This window comes from Lynx canadensis, chromosome C2 (assembly GCF_007474595.2).
Source record: "Lynx canadensis isolate LIC74 chromosome C2, mLynCan4.pri.v2, whole genome shotgun sequence".
In the NCBI taxonomy this organism is placed as follows: Eukaryota; Metazoa; Chordata; class Mammalia; order Carnivora; family Felidae; genus Lynx; species Lynx canadensis.
Genome location: NC_044311.2, coordinates 55,060,382 through 55,087,912, shown reverse-complemented (window position 1 = coordinate 55,087,912; position 27,531 = coordinate 55,060,382). Strand labels below are relative to the sequence as shown.

General features: G+C 36.8%; 1 non-coding gene and 1 pseudogene across 1 annotated transcript; one reads left to right on the top strand and one right to left on the bottom strand.

Annotated features, from left to right (window-relative positions):
- The first annotated feature begins 10,563 nt into the window (after positions 1-10,563).
- Positions 10,564-10,695, top strand: LOC115524359. The gene has a single exon (XR_003972062.1). It is a non-coding gene; the product is annotated as a small nucleolar RNA SNORA72 (small nucleolar RNA).
- A 1,978-nt stretch (positions 10,696-12,673) lies between these two features.
- Positions 12,674-27,047, bottom strand: LOC115523784 (annotated as a pseudogene).
- Positions 27,048-27,531: the final 484 nt, after the last annotated feature.

The following is a 27,531-nucleotide window of genomic DNA, read 5'->3' as shown; positions in this document are numbered from 1 at the left end:
CAGCTTCTTTGTTTTTAATTGAGGTATAACTGATATGTGGTATTACAATTACATTATTTTCAGGCATCCAACATAGTGATTTGACAATTATACACGTTACAAAATGCTCACCATGAAAAGTGTAATTACTATCTGTCACCATACAACATTATTACAGTATTATTGACTATATACTGCTGTATTTTTCATCCCATGACTTATTTTATAACTGGAAGTTTGTACCTCCTAATCCCCTTCAACTATTTTGCGCATCCTCCCTGCCCCCTCCCTTCTGGCAACTATGAGTTTGTTCTCTCTACTCATGGATCTGTTTCTGCTTTTGGTTTAATTTTTTAGATTCCATGTATGAGGGAAATCATCCAGTATTTGTCTTCGTCTTTGTCTGACCTATTTCACTTAGCATGACACATTCTAGATCCATCTACGTTGTTGCAAATGGCAAGATTTCATTCCTTTAATGGCTGAGTAATGTTCCATTCTGTATATATAGCACTTCTTCTTTTATCCATTTATCTATTGATGGACAGTTAAGTTGCTTCCAAATCTTGGGTATGATCAATCATGCTGCAATAAACATAGGGATGCACACATCTTTTCAACTTAGTGTTTTTGTTTTCCTTGGTAAATACCCAGAAATAGAATAACTGGGTTGTATGGTACTTCTCTTTTTAATTTTTTTGAGGAAACTCCATATTTTCCACAGTGGCTGCACCAATTTGCATCATACCAACAGTGCAAGACAGTTCCTTTTTCTCCAGTCTCATCAACACTTGTTATTTCTTGTCGTTTTGATACTAGTCGCTCTGACAGGTGTAAGGTAGTATCTCACTGTCGTTTTGATTTGCATTTCCCTGATGATAAGTGATGTTGAACATCTTTTCATGTATGTTTGCCATCTGTATATTTTTAGAAAAAAATCTGTTCAGGTCTTCTGCCCATTTTCTAATTGGATTATTTGTGGCAGGTTTTTGTGTGTGTTGAATTTTATGATTTCTTTATATATTTTAGATATTAACCCCTTATCAGAATTCTTCTCTCATTCAGTAGGTAGCCTTTTCATTTTTTTGATGCTTTCCTTGATTGTGCAAAGCTCTTGAGTTTGATGTAATCACAATGTTTATTTTTGCTTTTGTTTCCCTTGCCTGAGAAGACATGTCAAGAAAAATATTGTGAACACCAATGTCCAAGTGTTTACTCTCTATGTTCTCATTTAGGAGTATTATCATTTCAGGTCTTACATTTAGGTCTTTAATTTGCTTGAGTTTATTTTTGTGTATGGTGTAAGAAAATGGTCCAGTTTCATATTGCATGCAGCTGTCCACTTTTCCCAACACCATTTTTTTGGAAAGATTATCTTTTTCTCATTGTATATTCTTGCTCCTTTGTTATAGATTAATTGATGCTATAAACATGGATTTATTTCTGGGCTCTCTATTCTGTTCCATTGATCCATGTGTCTATTTTTGTGCCAGTACCATACTGTTTTGATTACTATATATTTGCAGTATACTTTGAAATCTAGAATTGTGATACTTCCAGCTTTCTTCTTCTTAAGATTGTTTTGGCTATTTGGGGTCTTTTGTGGTTACATACAAATTTTTAGGATTATTTGTTCTAGTTCTGTATAAAATACTGTTGGTATTTTGATAGGGATTGCACTGAATTTGTAGATTGCTGGGGCATATGGGTGGCTCAGTTGGTTGAGCATCCAACTCTTAATTTCAGTTCAGGTCATGATCCCAGGGTCATGGTACTTAGCCCCATGTTGGGCTCCATGCTGAGCATGGAGTCTGCTTAGGATTCTCTTTTTCTCTCTCTGCACCTCTCCCCTGCTTGCACTCTTTCTAGAAATAGAATAGAATAGAATAGAATAGAATAGAATAGAATAGAATAGAATAGAATTTGTAGATTGCTTTTGGTACTATGGACATTTTAACAATATTAATTCTTCTAAGATGATACATATATTTCCATTTATTTGTATCATATTCAATTTTTTTCATCCCTGTCTTACACTTTTCAGAATACAGGTCTTTCACTTTCTTGGTTAAATTTATTACTAGGTATTTATTCTTTTTGATACAATTGTAAATTAGATTAGTTTCTTAATTTCTCTCTCTGCTACTTTGTAATTAGTGCATAGAAATGCAACAGATTTCTGTATATTAATTTTGTATCTTACAACTTTACTGAATTCATTTACTATTCTAATATTATTTTTGGTGGAGACTTCGGGTTTCATATCATCTGCTAATAGTGACAGTTTTACTTCTTCCTTACCATTTGGATGATTTAATTCTTTTTATTGTTTGATTGCTGTAGCTAGGACTTGCAGTACTATGTTGAATGAAAGTGGTGAGAGTGGACATCCTTCTCTTGATCTTAGAGGAAAAGCTTTCAGATTTTCACCATTAAGTATGATGTTAGCTGTGGGTTTGTCATATATGGCTTTTATTATATTAAGGTATGTATACCTACTTTGTGGAGAGCTTTTTACCATGAATAATATTGAATTTTATTAAATGGTTTTTCTGCATCTATTAAGATTGTATGGCTTTTTTATCCTTCATTTTGCTAATGTGGTGTATCACATGATTTGTGGATATTGAACCATCCTTGCATCCTTGGAATAAATCCCACTTGATTGTGGTGAATGATCCTCTTAATGTATTGTTGAATTCAGTTGCCAATATTTTGTTGAAGATTTTTGCATCTCTGTCCATCAGGGATGGATATATCTATCTATCTATCTACCTATCTATCTATATAGATATAGATATAGATATAGATATAGATATAGATATAGATATAGATTTTTTTTTTTTTGGTAGTGTCTTTGTCTGGTTTTGATATCAGGGTAATGGTGGGCTTATAGAATGAATTTATAAGCATTCCTTCCTTTTCTACTTTTTTTGGAATAGTTTGAGAAGGATAGATATTAACTCTTCTTTAAATGTTTGGTAGAGGGCGTTGGGTGGCTCAGTCAGTTAAGCATCTGACTTTGGCTCAGGTCATGATCTCACAGTTCACGAGTTTGAGCTCCACGTCAGGCTTTGGACTGGCAGCTCAAGGCCTGGAGTCTGCTTTGGATTCTGTCTGTCTCTCTCTTTCTCTCTGTCCCTCCCCCACTTGTTCTCTGTCTCTCTCTCTCAAAAATAAACATTAAAAACATTTGTTTAAATGTTTGGTAGAATTCACTTGTGAAGCCATATGGTCCTAGATTTTTTGTTGGGAGTTTTGTTTTGTTTGTTTATTTGTTTGTTTTACTGATTCAATTTCATTCCTATTAGTTCAGATTATCTATTATTTCTGGATTCAGTCTCAGAAGATTGTATGTTTCCAAAAATTTATCAATTTTTTCTAGTTTGTCCAATTTGTTGGCATATAATTTTTCATAGTAGTCTAATAATCCCTTCTTTGTATTGCTGTGGGGGCACTTGTAACTTCTTTCATTTTTTATTTTATTTATTTGAGTCTTTGCTTTTTTCTTCTTGATAAGTCTGGCTAAAGTATTATCTATTCATTCACCTTTTCAAAGAACAAGCTCTTAGTTTCATTGATCTTTTCTATTGTTGTTTTGTCTCTATTTTATTTATTCCCATTTTGATCTTTGTTGTTTCCTTCCTTCTACCAACTCTGGGCTTTGTTGTGATTTCTTTTTCCAGATCCTTTATGTGTAAGGATAGATTGCTTATTTGAGATTTGTTTGTTTGTTTGTTTTTGAGGTAGGTCTGAATTACTATAAACTTCCCTCTTAAAATTGCTTTCACTGAGTCCCAAAGATAGTGACCTGTTGTTTCCATTTTCATTTATCTCCAAGTATTTTTTTTTTATTTCTTTGGTTTCTTTTTGGCCCATTGGTTGTTGAGTAGTATGCTGTTTAGACTCCATGCATTTGTATTCCTTCTAGTTTTTTTTTTTTCTTGTAATTGATTTCTGGTTTCAAGCTGTTGTGGTTGGAAAAGCTGCTTGATATGATTTCAACCTTCTTCAATTTATTGAGACTTGTTTCGTAGCCTAATATGTGATCTAGCCTGGAAAATGTTTCATGTGCCTTGAAAAGACTATGTATTCTGCTGTTTGGTTGTAATGTTCAGTATTATTTATTGACTTCATCTGGTCTAATATGTTATTCAAAGCCACTCTTCCCTTATTGATTTCTTTGTCTAGATGATCTATCCATTGATGCAAGTAAGGTGTTAAAGTCCCCTACTATTATTGTATTATTATCATTTCTCCCTTTATGTCCGTTAATATTTGCTTTATATATTTTGGTGATTCTATGTTGGGTGCATAGATATTTACAATTGTTATAACCTCTTGTTAGATCATTCCCTTTATCATTATGTAATGTCCTTTGTCTCTTGTTACAGTCTTTGTTTAGTCTATTTTGTCTGATATAAGTATTGCTATCCCAGCTTTTGTTTTTGCTTTTTTTTTTTTGCTTCCATTTGCATGGAATATCTTTTCCCATCCCTTTCACTTTCAGTCTGTATGTGTCTCTAGGTCTAAAGTGAGTCTCTTGTAAGCAGTGTATAGATAGGTCTTGTATTTTAACCAACTAAACTCACCCTATTTCTTTGGATAGGAACATTTAGTCAATTTATATTCAAGGTAATTAATAATAAGTATGAACTTGTTGCCATTTTGTTAATTGTTTTCTGGTTGTTTTTGTAGTTCTCTGTTCCTTTCTTCTCTAACTCTCTGCCCTTGAGGTTTGATGACTTTCTTTAATGTTATGCTGGGATTCCTTTCTCTTGTTGTGTGTATATGCATGTATCACAGGTTTTTGGATTTTATTTACCAAGAGGTTCATATATAACATCCTATGTATATAGCAGTCTATATTAAGTTGATAGTTGCTTAAGTTCGAACACATTCTAAGATCACTACATTTTTATTCCCCCTCCACATTTTATGTATTTGATGCCACATTTAACATCTTTATTTTGTGTATCTTGAGTAATTTTGGTAGATATAATTGATTTTACTACTTGTGTCTTTTAACCTTCATACTAGCATTATAAGTGATTGATCTACTACCCCTTTACAACCTGGATGTCTGTATCCTTCCCCAGGTTAGGAAGTTTCAGCTATGACCTTTTTTTTTTAATTTTTTAACGTTTATTTATTATTGAGAGACAGAGAGAAACAGAGCATGAGCATGGGAGGGGCAGAGAGAGGAGGAGACACAGAATCTGAAGCAGGCTCCAAGCTCTGAGCTGTCAGCACAGAGTCCGTTGTGGGGCTCAAACCCCCAAACCATGAGATCATGACCTGAGCCGAAGTCAGACACTTAACCAACTGAGCCACCCAGGTGCCCCTTCAGCTATTACTTCTTAAAACAAGTTTTCTGCCCCCTTCTCTCTCTCTTCTCCTTCTAGGGCCCCTATAATGCACATGGTAGTATACTTGATGTCGTTTCATCCTAACTTATGCTCACTTTTTACTTCTTTTTTTCTTTTTGATGTTCAGAGTGGTTGCTTTCAACTTCCCTGTCTTCCAGAGTGCTGAACTATTCTTCTGCATCCTCAAATCTATTATTCGCTCTAGTGTGTTTTTCAGCTCAGTTATTCTTTTCTTCAGCTCTGATAAGTTCTTTTTTAAATTTTTTTAAATTTTTTGAAATCTCTTTGTTGAAGTTCTCACTGATTTCATTCACTCTTCTCTCATCTGTTGAGTATCTTTATGACCATTACTTTGAACTCTTAATCAGGTAGATTGCATTTCTCCATCTCCATTTAGCTCTTTTTCTGGGGGTTCATCTTGTTCTTCTATTTTGGAACATATTCCACTATCTCCTCATTTTGCCTCTCTGTTTTTGCATATTAGTTAAGTCACCTATATCTCCTGGTCTTGAAAGTAGTGGCCTGTATAGAAGTCCTGTGGTGGCCAGTAGTGCATTTCCTCTTGGTCACAGAACCTGGTGCTCCAGAGGGTCCTCTATGTGGGCTGTGTGAGCCCTCTTGTTGTGGGTGGGCTGAAACTGCTATGGACACACTGGTAGGTTGAACTGCCCCCAGCTTGGCTGTCAGCAATGACTGGCCAAGATTGATGTGGGCACACTGCTTGCCATGTCTTGCCCCAATCCCTTTATTGCCAGCTGAGAGGCCGGGCTGTGGCTACTGCAGGAGTGTTGGTTGGTGGGGCTAGGTCCCCCTCTCCGTGGGTCAGGAGTCACTCTGGACAGGTGCCAATATCAGCTCCAACTCCCCACTGGGTGTGGCAGGTGGTAGTCATTCTGGGAAGACATTAGTCCCAAATGAGTATGCTTACTAGGTATGGCAATGTAGAAGGCACTTTGGACACCTGCCATAGCAGGCAGGTTGGGTGTGGTAGGTCTAAAGGGGAAAGCTGGGGTGGGGCAAGTGGTGTTGACAAGGTAAATGGAGGATGTCAGAACTGCCTCCCACAGGTGTTTGACTAGAAAGGCTGAAGGAAGACAAGAAAAATGGTGCCCACTAGCCCTTCCATTCCAAGAGAAAGCTCCTGCAGATCCCTGTCCCTCTGGCACATGTCCTAAAATTATTCAACAAATCTTTCACATATAACCCAGGTGCTTTTCAAATTGCTACTTCTGTGCCAGATCTTGGAACAAGTGATACACTGCACTGGCTCTTTAAGAGCAGAGTTATAGCCATCTACTTCTCCCAGAGTTAAGCCCAGCTACTTTCCAAAGCTCCTGGAGTTAAGCCCTGCTGATTTTCAAAGACAGACATTATCATAGCTCATCTTCCTTGTGCAGGTCCCCAAGGCTGGAGGTGCCCAGTGTGGTACTTGACCCCTTTGCTCCTCTGTGCCTCTGATATCCCTCCTACTTGTGGGTTGCCACACCAGGGGTTTGGTTGGCAACAGAATCTCTGCCTCTCCTACCCTTTTTGATGTAGTCTTCCTTTTAAGTCTTTAGCTGTGGATAGTCTGTTCTACCAGTTTTCAGGTCATTTTTAGAGTGAGTTGCATTACACGTAGCTGTTGCCTCAGTGTGTCTGTGGGAGGATGTGAATTCGGAGGCCTCCTACTCTGCCATCTTCCCTGGCTCTCTTCCTAATCTACTCTGATAAGGGCATCAGTCATACTAGATTACAGCCCATCCTAATGACTCCATTTCAACTTAATTACTGCTTTAAAGTCCCCATCTCCAAATATAGTCACATTCTAAAGTACTAGGGGTTAGGACTTCAACATATGAACTTGTGGGTGGGGGGAACACAGTTCAGCCCATAGCACCATGGCAGGACTAATACTGTATCTCCACCTGTTCCTCTCTGCATACACTTATGTTGTGACCTAAGCCTTTGGCTACATGCCCTTCACTGACAAAACTCAGAGCTCCATTCAGTTTGTTGCAATCTGTCACTCGTCTCTGAGTCCCCAGACACTGACCTTAACCACCAGTTTCCAGTTATTAAAGAAGTTGAATACACTGTAAATTTAGGGGGAAACAACTTATTAACAAAACAAACTTTTTCTAGAGAAGAACCAGATGGCTAAGGACAAATTCAAGCCCACTGATCTATTTACTGTATTTGGCCACATTGTTGTTGTTTTATGAAATCAAGAGATTTTATTTTTTTAAATCTGCAGTTTTGATTCTTTGAAAAATGCAGAGATATGGCAACTCAAGGCTGTGTAGCAATAGTTAGCTCGGACGTATTACCAGCTGCCATATTTATTTCTTTTTTAAATTTTTATTATTTATTTTAATATCATAATTAATTCTCATGTACCTGGTACATAACTAGCAATTATTAAAATGTTCCCAATTTCATTTCACCTATCCCTCTCCATGGTTTGCTTTTTGCTTAAATATTTTTAAAGCAAATCCCAGACATTTTAGTATGCCTTTGTAACTGAAAAAGATTTTTTTAACATAACCACTATGCCATTATTATATCTTTAAAAATAAGCAATAATTCCTTAATAATATTTAATATACAGTATATATTCATATTTTCTTATCTCAAAATTGTATTTTTTATAGTCAGTTTGTTCCAATTAAGATTCAAAATTACTAACCACATTTGATTGTTATGTCTCTTAAAATCCTTTTAAAATATCATTTAATTGATAAAACTGGGTCATTTATCTTATAGAATGGCCCAGATTTAGAATTTGGCTGGTTGTTTCCTTGTGGCATCATTTGATTTGTTCTTCTGTCTTCCATATTTCCTATAAACTGGTAGTATGGCCCAAAGCAGCACTGTACAACCTCACTTTCTGCAGGAAGGCAAATTTTCTATGTCTATGCTGTCCAGCAGACTAGCCATGACTGCATGTGATGAGTAAGCCCTTGAAATAACTGAGGTACTGAATTTTCCAGCCTGCCATGTAGCTATCTGTGGCTATGAACTAACATTTAGTGGATAGAAGGAAGTGATGGACTCAACTTCTGGATCTCGCCTTTAAAGGGAAGGGAGTCAGTTTTCACTCTCCCTTCTTCAGGCTTCTGCCTAACATGTGAATGTAGTGATGAGTATAAAACACTAATAAGCATGCAAGCAATATTCTAGAGATGACAGAGCAATTAGAATAAACCTGGACCCCCAATATCATATCAACCCCAGACTGTTTATGTTTAAAATATTATGGGAGACCAAAACTTCTATCTTACTTAAGCCACTGTGAATTTGGAACTTATTACAAAGCCAACAGACTCACTAATACATATCCCATTTAACTTATTACATATCCCATTTAACTTATTACAGAAGCCCACGGGGACAGGAAAAGGCTCTTAATAACCATGTGCACAGGAGTACTGTTTCTATGGATGTCAGTCATCCTTCTCCCTCACCTGCTAGGTGTGTCTTCAATTATCTAATAGGCGAAGTACCAATAGGTTTTGCAGGGATGGCATATGCATGAGCTCAATAAGGAATCTTCCCTTACAGAGGCCAGCCCTGCCAATGTTGACTAATTTTCTAGCAGGGTAGCAAATCCTAGCACTAGGATGGTACCATTCCTCTAGGGTCCTGACAGCTAGCTACCTGTTGTCAGGCTGATTTTATTTGACCCCTTTCGTCATGTAGACCATACCAAGAATAAATGCTTAAATTTGCATTTGAATAGGCTTTCCCTATCCATCATTCTTCTGCCAGGACTAACATCTGTTTACTTACTGAACATCCTATACCAATATGCTTTCTTAGTCAATATTGCCTCTAAACAAAAATTTGCTTTATTTATTTATTTTAATGTGTATTTATTTTTGAAGGAGAGAGAGACAGAGCATGAGCAGGGGAGGGGCAAAGAGAGAGGGAGACACAGAATCTGAAGCAGGCTGCAGGCTCTGAGCTGTCACCACAGAGCCCAACGCTGGGCTCGAAGTCACGAGCTGTGAGATCATGACCTGAGCCGGAGTCAGATGCTTAACCGACTGAGCCACCCAGGCACCCCTACACAAAAACTTATTTAATGACAAAAAAATGTAAAGGAGTAATATAATGCTCCTGCTGTTCTTATCACGTACTCTGGCCTTAAAGAACAGAACTGTGGAGGGGTACCTGGGTGGCTCAGTTGGTTGAGGATCCAACTCTTGGTTTCAGCTCAGGTCATGATCCCAGGATTGTGGGATTGAGCCCTGTGTCAAGCTCTGCACTGAGTGTGGAACCTGCTTGAGATTCTCTCTCTCACCAAAAAGAAAAAAGAAAAAGAAAACAAAAGAAAAAGAAAAAAAGAACAGAACAGTAGAATGGTAAAGAAGGGAAATCATTAACACCAAACTAAGGCTGCATAACCATTTGTGAAAATGAGAACAAGACCTGTACTATATTTCCTTGACTGGGCAACTGGCCATCAGAATAATATTTACATCTCCCAGTTTTCCTTGCAACTGTCTATGGTTCTGAACTAAGATTTAATGGATAGAGGAAGTGATAGATTCAACTTCTGGGTCATGCCTCTAAAGGGAAGGTAATAGCTTTCACTTCTCCTTCTTCAGACTTCAGGCTTCTGCCTGGCATGCAAAAGTAGTACCAGAAGATTAAATATTTGCCCCTTCCCCTTATTTTTTTAAGAATTAGCATAATTTAAACAAGATGCCTAATCTCTTTCCTCTTCCTTTTCCCCTAAGGGAAAAGTTAGTTGCTTTTCCCCTAAGTTGCTTATAGCAGTAGCCTTCAAACCTCTTTGCGAGAATTCTTCAAAAGAATTTTTAAAAAACATTGTTGTACAATTTTAGGTAACCTAAAATTTTTCAGCATGAGCTTAAGGGGTTAAAATTTGTGGCAATTATATATATTGACATTTTTAAATAAAATACATCATTCTTTTAAGTAAATTCACTACAAACTCAACAGTATAGTAATTTGAAAGCTACTAACATCCATTTAAAAATATATGAACAACCTCTCTCTATTTTTTAATTCCAGTGTAGTTAACATACAGTATTATAGTAAGTTTCAGGTGTACAATATAGTGATTCAACAATTCTATACATGATTCAGTGCTCATCACGGTAAGTGCACTCTTACTCTCCTTCACCTATTTTACCCAACCCCACCCCCACTGCCCATCTGGTAGCCATCAGTTTTGAACAAGCTCTTTTTCAGAAGTCAAAAGTTTCTGCAAATATTTTCGCTGTTCTGATTTTGCAATAATTCTTGCAGGCTAAACATTTGCTATATTAAGACCGTGCATGTGTCCCCAGACCTAGTTATTTCCCTAAGTCTGGTTTTATCAATGCTGGTGATAAACCAAGTCTGACTCATAAAATGAAACTTATGTAGGAGATGTCTCTGACTCTAGGCATTTGATCATCCTTGAAAATGAAAGCAAAGCAAGAGTAATAACTTTTGAAGATAACCACTGCTAATTTGATGATTACCGGTTGCCATTAAATGAATTATAAAACTAAAAAGTAATTAAAAAAATAAAAGTCAAAAGTTTTAGATCATTATTTTTCTCCTTGAATTCATATTTGCATTCAACTTCCTTCACAAAATTTTATCCTCACGTATTATATGTTTATGCTTGAGTGTCATATATTGACCATCATTTTCCTACTCTGTGTCACAAAACCACATATATATATTGAAATTAATGTTTTTAGATTCTCTGGAATACAAGACTCTAAGGTTAAAAAAATGTCTCCCAGAATGACTCAACCTTACAATTGTTAAATAAACACAATGACCAAAACAACATACAAAAATACTTTGATGAAAAATAATAAATATAAAAATAAAAGATTTATTAGACATTCATCTCTTATTGAATTAGAGATTTTTAAACTATATAGCTATGGATTTATAGATGAAAAATATTCATTAGTAGAAGGAGACAGGGCACATCATCAATTATATTCAAATTTTTAAATCTCTATAGATTTTATTTCTGAGAAGTGCTATTCCTATTAATGAGTAGACAGGAATAGAATGAGTTTTGTTCTAGTGCTACCATTTCGTTCTTTGAATTCCTCCTGAGTTTTTATTTTTTTTAATTTTAATTGTTTTAATATTTATTTATTTTGAGAGACAGAAAGAGAGAGAGAGAGAGCACAAGCACAAGTAGAAGAGGGGCAGAGAGAAAAGGAGAGAGAATCTCAAGCAGGCTCTGCACGGTCAGTGCAGAGCAGGATGTGGGGCTCGATCTCATGATCCGAGCTGAAATCAAGTGTCTAATGCTTAACCAACTGAGTTACCCAGGTGCCTCCTCCTGAGTTATTTTTTAAAAATCACATGGTATCTATCATGAAAAATAATTTTAAGAATCCAATAGCTGACAACACTGACAATTAGGTCCTCCTTCAACATTACTGCAAGCAAAGAATTACAGACCACCTGAGTTGCAAAGGACTTTTTAAACCCAATCATTAAAGTTACTCACTTTCTCATTTCTGGAAACTACACTTAAAATCTTAACCCATGTCCATCAACTGATGAATGGATAAAGAAATTGTGGTTTATATACACAATGGAATACTACGTGGCAATGAGAAAAAATGAAATATGGCCTTTTGTAGCAACTTGGATGGAACTGGAGAGTGTGATGCTAAGTGAAATAAGCCATACAGACAAAGACAGATACCATATGGTTTCACTCTTATGTGGATCCTGAGAAACTTAACAGGAACCCATGGGGGAGGGGAAGGAAAAAAAAAAAAAAAAGAGGTTAGAGTGGGAGAGAGCCAAAGCATAAGAGACTGTTAAAAACTGAGAACAAACTGAGGGTTGATGGGGGGTGGGAGGGAGGGGAGGGTGGGTGATGGGTATTGAGGAGGGCACCTTTTGGGATGAGCACTGGGTGTTGTATGGAAACCAATTTGTCAATAAATTTCATAAAAAAAAAAAAATCTTAACCCATACTTACTAAATGACTATTAAGTATTCCTGTTTTTTTTTAGAAATACCTTAGTTTTCAAGCTCTAATTGGACAGAAATTGTTCCCCATAAAACTGGAAATTTCACATTTTTTACTATTAACTAAAAACTATACTAATACAAAACTTCAATATTTGATAGTCTGAAAGTGCCTTAAAAAGGTAACAGATATACGAAGAAATGGATACCGATATGACATTATATGCATGGATACTAGAATACACCTAGATTTCTCTTTATATACATACATAGTTTCATTTCCCTTTTTTTTCCTAAGCAATCTCCACTCCCAAAGTGGGGCTCGAACTCCCGACCCCAAGATCAAGAGTACATATTCTACAGACTGAGCCATCCAGGCACCCCACATGCAACTGTATTTAATGTCTGAAAATGATAGTTGGTAAGCATACATTTGACAGAATTAGAACAGCAAATCATCATTTGCAAAACAAGGAACTAATCTTGGTTGAATACAATATTTAACTTGGGGCATTACATCCTGACTCCATTTGGATAACACTTATCATAAATGCAGTTCCTAAGAGTACATTTTAATCTATTTTGTAAACATTAACAAATTTAATCTATTTTGTGCAAATTAACAACCAAATAAAAGAAAAATGTTGGGTTACTAGCAAAGCAGATCTAAAGAAAGCAATTTCAGCGAATGCTGTTAAATGCGTTACTCCTAAAAATTCATAACACATTCCTGTTAGTTAATATATATCTAATTAGTACCTTTTAGGAATAAATAAATGAATGGAGAAGTGGTTAATAAGTGACAGCCAGCAGACTTCACTTTAAGGAAAAATAAATACAGATTTAGAGTAAACAATACTATTGTTAAATGTTAATGAAAATGATTCTTTTACCAGTCTAAATAAGTGTTTAACAAAAGATAAAATACGTACTCATCCCCAATTCATTTTATGAACCCCATCAAAATTTTACCAGTCTAGATACTCAGTAATTTAAGATCTCCATCTTGACACACATACAACTTCTATAACTGGTATAGAGGTCACAGACTTAGAATGTTCTACAGGATTTTGTCTTACAATTTCCCAGTTTACTCTTAGTGAGGAGACAAAGGCAGGATGTGTATTATTATGGGTTCACCATTCTTTTTCTCTTGACATTAGTATGTTTTGTTTTCTATTTTCTCTGAAGATACCAACTAAAATCTTTTTGGTAATTTCTAAAGTTTCTAGTTCTTCACAGAAATGTTACATTCGTATTTCAGGGTTTCCTCCCAGACATTTCCAAGGTTATTGGCTCACCACAATATGGACATTCACCAAAAATGATGTTAAAACTCTACTAGTCAGTAGTCCTCTTAACCACTCATAGAAGAAAATTTGAAGCTGTCCACATTGGGAATTATGACACACTTGATTAGGAATGGCACTATCAAGTTGATAGGCATAACAGATCTCACAATCCATAGAAAAATCAGATTTTTCCAGGACACCATGAGCTGGAAAATCTATTTCTAAAACATTTTTCAAATTTTGTAACAATTTTCTGGATTCCACAAATGTATGTTTCCACATAGCTTAATTCCCAGAGATTTTACCATATGGTCAGCTCCAAGAAAGCAGCACTCAGGAAGTGCAGTAGGATGCTTCATGTCTACTTCTATATTTATTGAAGCATTATTCCTTAATGCAACTCTGCATGCTGTCGTAGTCCATGTAGACTCTTCTGGCTCAAATCCCCAAGTCTTCTCACTGATTTCATCCATAACACCCCAGAATGCCTTCAGTGATTCTGACACTGACAAAAAACTGACTTTGAATGTTTATTAAGGAGCTCTGTGGTGTCCAAGAAACATAAAATAAAACACCTATTCATCCTCAATATCTGTTCCTTTGCTTTGAAGATATAATATTGATCCAATTCTTAGAAGTAAAAATAAAATTTTTTGCTTCCTTTTTCTTGAATATTTGAAAAACATGCCACTGAGACATACACAAAGGCACAAGTGCATGAAGTTAATCACCAAGCTTCCCAAGAGTGGTATAAATGCAGACAGCTTGCTTCTAAGCACATGGATATTTCTCGAATTGGTCTTGTCATATCTTGAGTGTACAAGTTAGACAGGGAAAAGAACCTTGTCATGGGTTTGTCACCCAGGAGAGATAAGGTGCCAGAGCCCCCGAATTTCCTGCTAATGGTCAAGGGACTCTCTCACAGAAAAATAATTCTTTTTAAAAGAGTCAGGGGATAAGAGGGACTAAGTCATTGAATGAAAATTGCCATTTCTCCTGTTTCTAATACTCCATTTCTAAAAAAAATTTTTTTTAATGTTTTACTTTTGAGAGAGAGAGAGAGAGAAAGCTGCAGAGGGGCACAGAGAGAGGGAGACACAGAATCCAAAGCAGGCTCCAGGCTCCAAGCTGTCAGCACAGAGCCTGACACGGGGCTCAAACTCATGAACCGTGCGATCATGACCTGAGCTGAAGTCGGATGCTTAACTGAGCCACCCAGGTGCCCCATCTAATACTGTTTCTACTATTCTGTTTCTAATGTCATGTTTCACTCTCCACTGAAAAACACATGAGATAGCAAAAGACACAAAGCTTTCCTGTGGGTTATAAAGGTACCTTGATTAAAGAAAGCTTCTCTAACACCAATGACAATGGCCAAATTGTGGAAAGAGCCCAAATGTCCATCAACTGATGAATGGATAAAGATGTGGTTTGTATATTCAATGGAATACTACTTGGCAATGAGAAAGAATGAAATCTTGCCATTTGCAACAATATGGATGGAACTGGAGAGTATTATGATAAGTGAAATAAGTCAGTTAGAGAAACACAGATATCATACGTTTTCACTCATGTGGAATTTGAGAAACTTAACAGAAGACAATGAGGGAAGGAAAGGGGAAAAAATAGTTTCAGAGAGGGAGGCAAACCCATAAGAGACTCTTAAATACAGACAGCAAACTGAGGGTTGATGGCAAGGGCAGGGAAGAGGGGAAAATGGGTGATGGGCATTGAGGAGGGCACTTTTTGGGATGAGCAGTGGGTGTTGCATGGAAGCGATGAATCTTAAGAATCTACTCCCAAAGCCAAGAGCACACTGTATACACTGTATGTTAGCTAACTTGACAATATATTATATTTAAAAAATAAAAATAAAAATAAAAAATAAAATAAAATAAAATATAAAATAGCATAGCTTGTAGTTTGGTCCTTCTGAGGTTTTACTACCTGGTAGATGCAACATAGTAATAAGATCTGTGATGGGGGAAAGGTATAATTGTAAAGTAAGGAAAGTCTACTGTAAAGGAGGAGACAGGAAAGTCGGGAGAGGCAAGAGTCCTCTAACTCAAACACATCTTAGGCAAACCAATTACAAGAAAGACTCCATATTGAAGCTGAGTCTCCGGACATTGATGCTCTCAGAACTTTTCATGCTGGAGTGAGTACCCCTAGGAAGGTTTTATGTATCTCTAAATGTACTTGCACCCCAGTTTAAAAACCACCATTATTTAGCATGTGTTAGTGATGATTAAAATTTTCCAGCTAATTCATGGGCTGTAGAGTATCTAAGGGTATCTGACAGAACTGGAAGAGTAGGCATGCTCTAGGAAATCTTTGGCTTACAGGTGTATGGTCCTATGGTATTACCGCTAGATCAATAAAGGGACACAAGTTTATATCATTTTCTATTGGGAAGGGGTGGCTGCAATTTTGGGTGGGGGAACTGCATCATTCAGACATAGGAGAGCTTCAGATGTATGAAATGGGTTGATGGGCATAGTGGAGAAGACAGTTTTCAAAGTACTGTTCAGCTTATAATACCTTATGTTTCTTTGGAAACTTCCCTTGATACATAAGGTTCAGTACTCATCAATCATATCTATAATACACAAACGTGTGCCCCCAAGAACAGATAATCGATTCTGGGATTGATACCCAGCCTAAACTGAGCCAATTAAATCTTCCAAGGAATTTGAAATTTTGGACAAAAGTCACTCAGAACGTGAGTTGTTAGACCTAAGTCACCTTAATGGCAGAATGCTTTAAAAAATACCTATTTCTTGAAGCTTCCTGATTTCTGACATTCCAGAGGTTAAGGTTTTCAGTAGTTCCTTATAATTCATGCAATAATACAGCATTCCTCTTAGTACCATTTTTAAAATTTAGGTAGTGCTACATAAATAAGTAGATCAATGAAACAGAATGGAATCCAGAAATAGATACAAATATGTATGAGAATTTAAAGTATTATAAAGGTAGGATTCTAGACATTAGTAGAGAAAAGAACTGTTCAATAAATGGTGTAGAGATAACCTCGTTCTTTTTACCAAGATAAATTTAAGATAGATCAAATACCTCAATGAAAAAAAAATTCATTAATTATGTCAGGAGGATTTTCCTGGTTTGTTTTCTTCCAAGATTTCATTCAAGGTATGATTTGGGAGGCTGCCTTTTGGGGAGTTATACAAATTTTGCAACTGAATTCATGCCGAGTGAAGATCTGGGGCCATGGATAGTTGATTGAAATTCATAGGCTATTGCTCTGATTTAGAAATTTGTTGGTAATGTGCTTCCATATTTTTTTATGTGTGTGGTTATCATTTACTTACTATCCCCTCTATTCTCCACCCCCCCCAATCCATAGCTAGCTCCAGACCATTTGGAAGTTAAAACTTTTTAAATCTATTCTTTGCTAGTGAGTTTGCTCCTTTTTCTAGTTGAAGATTCTTAGGAGAACACAGTAAGGTGTTCTGCTTTTACTGCAGCCACCAAATATTTAAAACAACTTCAGTCTGGGGCATAGAAGCATCTGGCCTTTTCAAGCTCCAAAATATAGTGGTCATAATTTGGATTGCAGGCCACAATAGAAGGACCTTCCTGTATTTCCAGACTGAGTCACATTCAAGTTTGGTTACTGTTACTAATTTGGGGGTAGGGGGACAAACTACTTTATAGGTGGTGCTGCGTTTTTTCCAGGCACAAAATATCTGTTTGTCTGTCTTTTGGTGATGGTGGCAGCCACTGATGCTCAATGCTTAGATTCAATAATTCATTACGGATGGCCAAAAAAATGTTGATATTCAAATTCTATTCTTTCTTCTTCAGCTATCTGATGGACTTCTTCCATAAAGAGAAAATTCACATCATCTACTATTTGATTACCTAGTGTTAGTTTATACAGGAAAGGCAGGATAAATGCTTGGTTGTTTTCTCTTATTTATCAATTTTCAAAATAAAGAGTTGATTTCCAAGCATCCTTCAGTGATGACCAATTAATTTTTTGGATCAGGGTGAAATCATGGATTTAAATATATTTGGTGTGTTTTGTTCTTATTGTTCTTAGTGATACCCAAGTTATTCCATCTCTAGTCAGTAGGAGCCAGTGACAATACCATCAATGTGATGACTGGAGAGAGGTACAAAATCGCATATGCTCTCCACATTCTCATGCCACTTCTTTTTACAATTGTACTATATCTCCATTGTCAGAGCATTCAGCCATTACACACTACATTCTCTGCCTTATATCTCTCACTTAGTCTTAGTTCCGCGTAGAAGTTAAATGCTTATCAAGTCATTTTATCAATGTCACTTTAAGTATTTTACTTATTTTAATCCCCCTTCTCCAGTAGACTCATCAAGAATACTATTCCCTGAGTTCTTATGCTGATGACAGCATGTATGGATATAAAATTCTTGCCTCATATTTTCCTGCTTTGAGTATCTTAAATATATTACTTACTTTTCTTTAAGAATAAAGTGTTGATGTTGAAAAATGTAAAGACAATATTCCTTTCTTCCCTATATAAATGACTTGGGCTATTTCTCTAAGTACCTAAAGGAATTTTTATTTCTTTCCCTTTAAAGTCCAATAATTTCACTAGACTGTATCTCAGTGATGGTCATTCTGGGTCAGCTTTATCAGATAAACTGAGTGCCCTCTCAATATTTCATTTTAATTCTCATTTCAGTGTCTCAAATTACAGATTTCAGGGTTTTTTTCTTTGTCAAGATTTTCCTCAGATATTACTAATTACGTTGACCTTCTCTGCCTGTCTTACTGTTTATATTTTTTAAGTTTATTTATTTTATTTTGAGAGAGAGAGAGAGAGCTGGCATGCACGAGTGGGGAAGGGGCAGAGAGAGAGGGACAGAGAGAATCCCAAGCAGGCTCTGTACTGCCAGCCCAGAGCCTAAAGGAGGGCTCAATCCCATGAACCAATGAGATCATGACCTGAAGTCAAGAGTCAGACGCTTAACCGACTGAGCCACCCAGGTGCACTGTCTTATTGGTTTTTGACTCCTTTTCACCTCTCTCTCTTTGTGATTTTTAAAAATTTCCCTTCGTTTCATCTTCCATTGAGGCATTATTTTGTATTCTTTTTCTAGTTTTGATTTTGTTTCAGTTCTCCATTTCTATCTTAACACGTGAAAGTAATAAAAGTGGTATTTTATTAACAGATGTTTGTTCTATAAACTCAAATTTATGATACTTACCTAGTATGCAGACAATAAAAACAAAGGTGAACATAAAATTAGCAAACATAAAATTTTTAAACAGGGAGCTATGGCAAACAGCAGCAGTGTATCAACCTTATCACCCAGTTTATTTCTGTATTTTGTTTTAGTTACAAAGTATTAAGAAAACTTTGGTTAACAAAGATTGGCTTAAAAAGGCACCATTTGCAACAGTTCCCAATTTGCTTTACAATCTCAAGATATTCTTTAATTGAATAGAGGATATATACCTTTAATTATAATTTTTAAAGTTTATTTATTTTGAGAGAGACAGAGACGGTGCGAGTGGGGGAGGGGCAGACAGAGAGACAGAGAGAGAGAATCCCAAGCAGGTTCCATGCTGTCAGCAAAGAGCCCCAAGCAGGAACCGAACTCATGAAACCAGGAGATCAAGACCTGAGCCAAAACCAAGAGTCAGACACTTAACCGACTGAGCCACCCAGGCACCCCAATTAGAGGATATTAAATAGAGGATACAGAAGAAGCTGTATAATAAGGTCTACACAAAAATGCATTAATTTGATAGTAAATAATAATACATCTTGATAATCTCTAGTTTTTTGATATTAGGCATTGTGTAATATTGTTTTCAGCACATAATTTTTAAAGCTTAGATTAAAATTTAACTAAAGTATAACTGACATCCAATGTTGTATTAGTTTCAGGTGTACAACATAATTATTAGACAATTCTATATATTATGTAATTCTCACCACAATAACCGTAATTAACCATTTGTCACCACACAGTTATTATAATATTATTGACTATACTCCCTATGCTATACTTTTATTTTTTTTTAATTTTTTTTTTAACATTTATTTATTTTTGAGACAGGGAGAGACAGAGCATGAACGGGGGAGGGTCAGAGAGAGAGGGAGACACAGAATCTGAAACGGGCTCCAGGCTCTGAGCTGCCAGCACAGAGCCTGACGCGGGGCTCGAACTCACAGACCGCAAGATCATGACTGAGCCGAAGTCGGCCGCTTAACTGACTGAGCCACCCAGGTGCCCCTATGCTATACTTTTCATTCCTTGTTTATTTATAACTGGAAGTTTGTACCTCTTAATACACTTCACCTATTTTTCCCTCTCTCTGCCTCCTACAGCTATTACCAATTTTTCTCTGTATTCGAGTCTGTTTGTTTTGGTTTTTTGTTTGTTCATTTGTTTTGTTGTTTTTGTTGTTGTTTTTAGATGCCACATATAAGTGAAATCATGTGGTATTTGTCTTTCTCTGCCTGACTTATTTTACTCAGCATAATATGTGCTAGGTCCTTCCATATGGTTGCAAATGGCAAGATTTTATTCTTTTTTATGGCTGAGTAATATTCCATTGTATACACATACCACATCCTTATCCATTCATCTATTGATGGATACTTGTTTCCAAATCTTTTGTATCTGGCTATTGTAAATGATGTGTCAATAAACGTATGAATGCATATACTTTTTTGAACTAGTATTTTGTTTTCTTTAGGTAAATACCAAGCTGTGGAATAATTGGGTTATATGGTACTTCTCTTTTTAATTTTTTTGAGGAAAATCCATACTCTTTCCCACAGTGGCTGCACCAATTTACATTCCCACCAACAGTGTGCACAAGGGTTCTTTTTTCTCTACATCCTTACCAACACTTGTTAGTCCTTGTCTTTTTGACATTAGTCATCTGACTGGTTTGAGGTAATATCTCATTGTGGTTTAATTTGCATTTCCATGATGATTAGTGATGTTGAGCACTTTGTCGTGTCTGTTTACCATCTGTGTGTCTTCTTTGGAAAAATGTCTATTCAGGCCCTCTGCCCATTTTTTAACCAGATTTTTTTAATGTTAAGTTGCGCAAGTTTTTTGTATAGTTTGGATATTAACCCCTTATTGGATAATTTGCAAATATGCCCTCCCATTAAGTAGGCTGCCTTTTCATTTTGTTCATTTCTTAATGATTTTAATTCTTTTCTGAGATCCATCATGTCAAATAAAACTTATTTGTTCTTTCATTTGTTATATCATTTTCTTTGTATTCTAGCTTGATTTGAGATATTATAGTTGTTAATCTGCTTTATGAGAATGTCCTTTGGGCAAGTTTTCATCATCTATAGGAATATTATTCTCCATTTCCTGAATTTTCATAGAATTTTATCTCCCTTTTGTTTCTTAATTTGTATGTCAAAGTAGTTTTCCTAAACTTTTAAAAAACAATGTTGTTTTGGATAACTTTTTAGAGTTTAACTTTCTATTTAAACCTTGATGATAAGTTTATATTAGAACATTATAACTCTAGAGTTCTCTTGTTTCAATGTTTTTTCTAAAGAAAAATTGGCAAGAATATGGCATGCTTACATTTTGAAATTTGATTGTTCCTTTCTACCTCCATCGCACTATTAAGCTGAATGTTCTTTTACTTTGACCTTTGCTGCCTGTGTCCTGCTAAATTTGGATTCTATCCCCAGATGTTTCTCGTCTTTGAAGAGTTTTGTCCCTGAAGGGAGTTTTACTTAGAGAATGTATATGGACCATATCATCCTAGCCTTTGCAGATTTTCTTGAAACCCTTTACACTCCCCTCACAGAGAGACATGTAATATTGATTCTATCAAGGAAAGAAGAAAGAAAGATTAAGATACTAAACATGTAAGTCTAAGATTAAAAAAAAGGAAGAAAGGGGTGCCGGGGTGGCTCAGCCAGTTAAGTGTCCGACTTCAACTCAGGTCATGATCTCACAGTTTGTGAGTTTGAGCCTCTCATTGTGTTCTCTGCTATCAGTGTAGAGCCTGCTTCAGATCCGCTGTCTCCCTCTCTTTCTGTCCCTCCTCTGTTCTCTCTCTCTCAAAAATAAATATATAAAAAAAAAGTGAGAAAAATTCTCTGAGTAAAGTCCTTGTGTGGTTATTACAACAGCCATCTAACAAAAACAATTAAGAAATAAGAGAAATTCCCCAAAGTTTCATGTGGAAACACCGTACTGGTTAACACTTCTAAGTAACAGAAACCACCTCTAGCTGAAATTTAAACAAGATAATTTATCATAAAAACGCAGAGCTGATTCAAATGGTCCAAGAGTAGGAAGCAGCCAAGCCAGTAAGTCTTTCTTCCTCCACCCCCACCTCCACCCCTTAGCTTTCAAGTCAGCTTCAATCTCTGCATCTCCTTTTTTCCTCCTCTCTTACTACACACTGGTTTAGTCTACTTCCTGCTTCACAAGGCGGAAAGTGTCCGTTGATACCTGAGTTTCCAACTCCCCTGTTCCCAAAATAAGCCTAGAATTTCTAGTCTACATTCCAAAGGCCATCAGAGAGACTCTGATTGACCCAGCTTTGATTCAAGACTATGGCCAAGAGAGTGGGGGGGGGGGGGGGGGGAGGGCAAGTTGGTAGAATAGAAGTGTCTCCACTGTGATCAAATGTTGGCATGGATTGAGCCTGAGGATAAGACAGAAGGGGGGCAAGGCAAGTGAAAAGAAGAGTCAGTTCCTGGAAAATAGGGGGCCAAACAGACAAAGCAGGTATGAAATCCATGTTTCTATTTTCATCAACATTAGCCATGTATATTTCACACATGACATCTACCTATAAAAAGTCAGGACTAAGAAAACCTGGTTCAAAAACTAGAAGAATGAATAAGAACTAGGAGATCTCTTTTCCTCCACTTCAACATACTTTCTGAAACAAAATCAAGACTGTGAGACATACAGGGGTGTCTGGATGGCTCAGTCGGTGAAGCATCCCACTTTGGCTCAGGTCATGATCTCGCAGTTTGGGAGTTCGAGCCCCACATAGGACTCTCTGCAGTTAGCACAGAGCCCGCTTTGAATCCTCTGTCCCCCCTTCTCTCTCTGCCTCTCTCTCTCTCAAAAATAAATAAATGTTAAAAAAAAAAAAAAAAAAGACAGTGTATGTCTATACAGTTACTCCCTGGGAGGTTATGAGCAATAAAAACAACATAAAACAAAAACCCAAACTGAATTCTGAGTTTTAAAAAGGATATGCTTGCTGAGCACTGTTTTGCTACTTTTTAAGAAGCAAATTTAGATTTTTCAGTAAACTGAAAGTGATAGTACTATGAGCCTCTGAACTACTTTGTTTAAATGAAGATGGAGAGGTTAGCTACTTAACTTAATGTAAGCAAAATAGACCAAGTAAAATACATATTGTGGAAGCAAATACTTTTGAAACTTGGCTATGAGCCCCACTTGAGAAATATCAGCTATTTGAAATAATTTTGAAATAGTGAGAAAGTTTGAATCCACAAAAGAATACAAATTTTAGATCCTAGAAAATATATACTGTCAGCTGTCACTGAGTTTATTTATTGTTTTACTACTTTTTCATTTTTAAGATGAACAGAAAAATAAATCTTCTCAGCCTTTGGAAAGCAAATAATTTGAAGATAAATATCTCAATTCTTCTTTCATAGTCTTGATAAAGTCTTCTTAGGAAAGATGGATATTTCTCATAAATATCTATGGTACATAATTTTTTTAAAACAAATTTGAAGTTTAAAATACATACATGAATTAACACTGTATAAAATACAGTTACACGGTTAGACCTGAGGTGGGCTTCCGTTGTAGGAGAATCTCTCCAGATAATGAATTGTGTTTTCTCATTTTTGGTGAGGAAAGCTAGCATTTGCTTCACCATTTTCAAACCCAAAGAACCTTCCTGCAAATGTACCATGATGGTAAGGGATACTGATAACAGGGAAGGCTGTGCACCTGTGGGGGCAGGGGGTATGTGGGAAGCCTCTGTACTTTCCTTTCCGTTTTGCTGCTAACCTAAAACTGCTCTAAAAAATAAAGTCTTAAAAGAAAATCTTCATGATCTTTAAAATATCCTTTGAGTTTTCTCTCTTAGATATGTAGGTGCCAGTATCTAGTGTCCCTGATTGGTTGACTAAATTGTAAAGAAGGGGCAGATGTCTGGTAGGCCCACCAAGACTAACATCCAAATTTGCATCTGTACAACAAGCAGTGACAATTAAGCCATGCCTGCTGCCTGGCTAATCACAGTCATAAGACACTAGCAATTGTTAAATGCATCTCAGGTTCAGAGATGTTAAAATGCTAAATTAAAAAAAAATGCAGCTTAGAAGCAACATAATTATTTCAGATGCCTCTCTGATGAGAGAAGTCATTTGAGCTGAAGGCACTGAGCCATGCAAAAATCTGGGAGAACAGCATCTAGGCAAAGGGAACAGCAGGCACAAATGTCCAGGGGTAGGATGAACTTGGGTGTATTTAACAGAAGGAAAGAAGGACAGCATGACTGGGATAAAACAAGCCATGAACAAAGAGTACTGAGTCCAGTATCGAGGCTGGTTTCAAACAGGGCAAAATGAGATGCTCTCCAAGGGTGAACACCACATATTGGATATGTGTCTACATGCAATTATTAATGTCCTACATCTAAATATTGCTGAGGCAGCTACTTAACCAAAAACCTTTACTGAAGCTGAATATCACTGGATTTTGTTAAGGTTATCAATAATGAGGCTTTACAAAAGTCTCTGGGAGGCCCAAGCAGCTCAGGACTGAGACCACTCACCCGCTGGATTTGGACTTGGCTAGATAAAGATCACTTAGAATCACCATTGTGGTACAGATTCATCCTAATTCTCTGCACATATTTCTGCTGAATAGAAGTCAGAATTTGGGACCTCCTTGAAGTCGAGGACTCAAACAAATGACCCTGACCACTGGGTCTGCCACATGAGTTTTGCAGATAGTTCATATGCACCTGAGAGGATAATGTAGTACTACAATCCAGCCAAGTCCCACTAAACCTAGCTGTGAGTCCTGGGGCGGGGCTGGGCTGTGTCCACCAAAGGGGGCTTTTTTTTTCTAATTTGCACATAGTCCCCATATGGGCTAGCTTTGGCCTACCCCAACTCCCCCCTCACCTTTCTGGATTTTGTAACTATTACAAACAACTAATACAAACAAACTACTTGCTTGTATAACACTTTCCAATTTTCACAGGGCTTTAATCTTATTCTCTTGTCACACAAGGCAATCTTCTTATCCCGATTTATAGAGAAGTGAACAAAGGATCAGCAAGACCATTTGGCTGGTCCAAGGTTTTCCCCTGAAGAGTGGCAGAATTGACTCTAAGTCACAGGTCTTCAGCTGGGGTCTCACTCTATATCCTGCTGCCTCAAGCATGATGATGGCGGGGAGGACCATAGTGCTGGCTGAACTGATGCTCCTGGCTTAGAATGCTGCAGGGGCCTTTCTAATCATGGAAAATGCTTCTCCATCCTTTTATTTTTCACACTCACTTTTCTGCTGGGCCAGCATTTCTCTCTCTTCTTCTCCTTGCCTTTGAAAACAGAACAGCTGCTATGACTGTGGTGATTTTATTTTAAAAGACAATCACCAATTTTTTCACTTCTCATGAATTTTATATTCTTCTCACAATTTGTTCATGATAGAGAAGATAAATGTGTTAAGGAAAGCAGCATAAAGATGACTTAATAGATTCAGATGTTCTTCTCTGAATAACTTGTCCTGGTATGTATAATTGTGGTACCATCATGGAGCACATCAGGCCACAGCGTCTTCCCAATGGGTGTCAATCTCTTGAGGAAACCCCCTGCCCAGATCATGCTCATCTTTCCATGCCAGGCCTCCTTTTGGTGGAGATCTCAAAAGCCAAGGTTTGAATTCTTTCCAACTCATCCTAGAATCACTTCCTATGTCAGAGTTTGAGGAAACATCCATAACCAGCTTTTCTTAGGTTGTGAGTTCTCCCTTTTGCAGAAGGCAGGAACTCTCTCACTTTACTTCTCTTCCAAATTTTTTAATTCCAGAAGTCAGAATAATATTAAAGCAGTTGCTTCTGATGCATATGGAAATGGAAACAGGTGAGTGAGAAACTTTTTACCTGCTGACTACAAAGACAGAATAAAGACAGGGAAGTGAATTTTGAATACAGTTGAATTTATTCGATTTGACCATCCATTAAGCTAAGGTTGCCTCTGTGTCTTTATGTTAAAACAGACTGTTTTTTAAAACGATGGTGATAACAGGTAGAAAGTTTTTTTTTATTTTGTTGTGCCTTTTTAACAATGTCCTTATTTGGCAAAATATGGTCACAAAGCTTTAAGAATGGAAGCTATTGTCCTAAGGTCTGTGATACAGAATGAACAAATTCTCACTGTGGAAGATACTTCCATTTTCCTCTCCTATGTGTTTCACCCTATGGCTAGACTGGCTCAGCAATTCTCAATCTATAATGGAAGCAACCTTCTCTGCCAAAAGTTACATGCAATTATTCTGAAAATAGAAACCATAAAGAACTTACATATCTATTACAAAGGAAATGGTTAAATATACCATAGAACTAGGGATATCATCCAGCAGTTAAAAGAATGAGGCTATTGTAAATGTATGACAGTTAAAGCTCTCCCTAACCAAGTATTTTATGAAAGAAGGAGTGTATTCATTATCTAGTGTATTAGTTGGAATCTCCAGAGAAATGGAATCAATAAATGTATATCCCCTAAATCTATTTACCTACATACCTACCTATCTCCCTCCCTCTCTCTCTCTCTCCATATACCATATATATATATATATATATATATATATATATATATACACACACACATATATATATACATATATATATATATGTATATATATATAAACGATTTATCATAAGGAATAGGTTCATGCAATTATGGAGGCTAAGAAGTCCGACATCTGCAAGTGGTAAACTTATGAAAAAATATTGTTTTCAAAATCACTGGGATTTCAGAATTATTGATAGGAGATTGTGGATCTATATAAGGGAAAGACAGAACCAATGAGTAATGGGTACACACTCCATTATTTAATTGATTTGTATAGAACTGATGCCCTTAAGAAAATATTTGTGTGTCTTTGCTAACTGGGGACATCGTCCTTATCACCCCTTTGTCCTATAGGGGAGAGGCAGCATTTTGCTCCTTACCACTGTCTCCTGGCTGGGACAAGCCCTTCCCTTAAACCCCCACCAGAGCTGAGATAGGTTGGCAGGGAAGCTTAGCAGACGTGGTCATTTCTTACTGCTCTTAGAAGTGGCTTCTCTCAAACATGCCACCACCAATGGAACCCTGCCTTGACTACCTCCCTGTTTGGCTCCCATCTATCTTGATGTCTCACGGTCCACATCATACTTCCAGCAAGGACTGAAAAGGAGATAAAAGTTCTTCCTCTCTAGTTCCTGTCCATCCTCCATCCCTAAATTTTGCACCCCAATAATTTACAACTACTAGTCACGTGGATGATTGCCAGTAGAATTGTTTCCTTTCAAAAGAATCACCACCAAAGCAAGGCTATGGTCATCCTAAGCTCCACCCCCTCCCACCCATCAGGATAATGATGACATAATGGCAGCCAACATCAGCATATTCTGGGTTATAGAATCTCAGTGGGCATATCCACAGTCCACTCTGTGCTACATTGGACCAAGTCCAGGTCACTTTTCCAAAGTTCCAAAGGTAGATCAGGTATGCTTAGCTCTCCTCCAGTTTTAGAGGTTCTGCTCCTAATTCTCTGCACATTACTCCACAAAGAACACATATACACACCTCCAGCAAAACAAACAGAGCACGGTCTAAATCCAAATATGGAAAGTAATCCTTTCTCCTGTGTTAGACACAAGTCTGCATGGTCTGGCTTTGCTAAAATACCACTCTTTGGCAAGACATACCAGTTTTACA